Genomic DNA, 1,147 nt, shown 5'->3' with positions numbered 1-1,147 from the left:
TTACAAGGACAGAAAAAGCCATGCAGGGTGGCCCTTCCTGTCCTTATAACTATGAGTCAGTAAAATGCGCCGCTGGTGCGTCACAAAAAGTGACTCACTTGTGGCGCAATTGGCTTGTAAATCTAACCCCATGGGGACTATCTTTATACACCCACCTATATTTAGTTCTAAGCAGTATGGTAATGCCTCCTTTCGCATATCCTCTATTCACTGGGAGAGCAGGATGACTTAATACAATGTATTCTTCTATAGACCAGCTCTTTGCAATCCTAGATTCTTGTATACATATTATATCAACTTTCTGTTCTTTCAGAATAGCTATTTATTTTTATCAGTGTGTAAGCCGGCTACGTTCCAAGAGAATAATTTGAGACCCTTACTAGCCCAAAAGAGCCCAAAAGAGCTATTAGTGTTGAAAGCCCCAGCCAGCCAGCCAGCTCCATTTCAAATCTTCCTCATCTATAGTCGAGATTTGTTTATTTTCTCTCTCTACAAGCACAGAAACTCTACTACCACCTTTTCCAAAGGAGACCCGCATTACACTTTCTCCCTTTAATTAAGGGACTTCTAAAGGAGAGAGGCCAGAATGGCACTGACCTGGCCATTAAGAACATAAACATTACGCTAAACTTTTTTGAAAGCTCTCTCCTTCCATGGAACAAGAACATCTATACCACAACATCGCAATTTATCTCTGGTCAAGATTTTTAGGTTGAAAATCCCCTTAGAGCAAAAGGTCGCTCTAGCCCCCCGTAGTTACCGTGATTTAACACTTGTAGCAAAGCAAGATCACTACTCTACACCATTTGAAGACCAGGAATGTCTGAAAACCAACTGCATGGGAATGACCTATTCAAAAACATCTCTTGATCAACAATGGAAGAACATTCCAGGGAGAGGGGCTCTGACATCAGGTGACTAGCCAAGATATCCCTACTAGACTCACACCCCTTTAGGATTGTAAATAGCATTATCCACTAATATAGAAGAAAATAATTCAGCATTAGGGTTCAAATTATGCAACATCACCATTACTGGACTGGAAACTGGTGCGTTATCTTCTGTGACAAAGTTGGATCATGTAGGTTTCTTAGAGATGACAAAGATCCTCTTTTAATGGCTTCAAATTGCCCTTCTCCCCCCTTTG

This window comes from Lissotriton vulgaris, unplaced genomic scaffold (assembly GCF_964263255.1).
Source record: "Lissotriton vulgaris unplaced genomic scaffold, aLisVul1.2 SCAFFOLD_1755, whole genome shotgun sequence".
NCBI classification, from domain to species: Eukaryota; Metazoa; Chordata; class Amphibia; order Caudata; family Salamandridae; genus Lissotriton; species Lissotriton vulgaris.
This window is presented reverse-complemented; position numbering follows the sequence as displayed.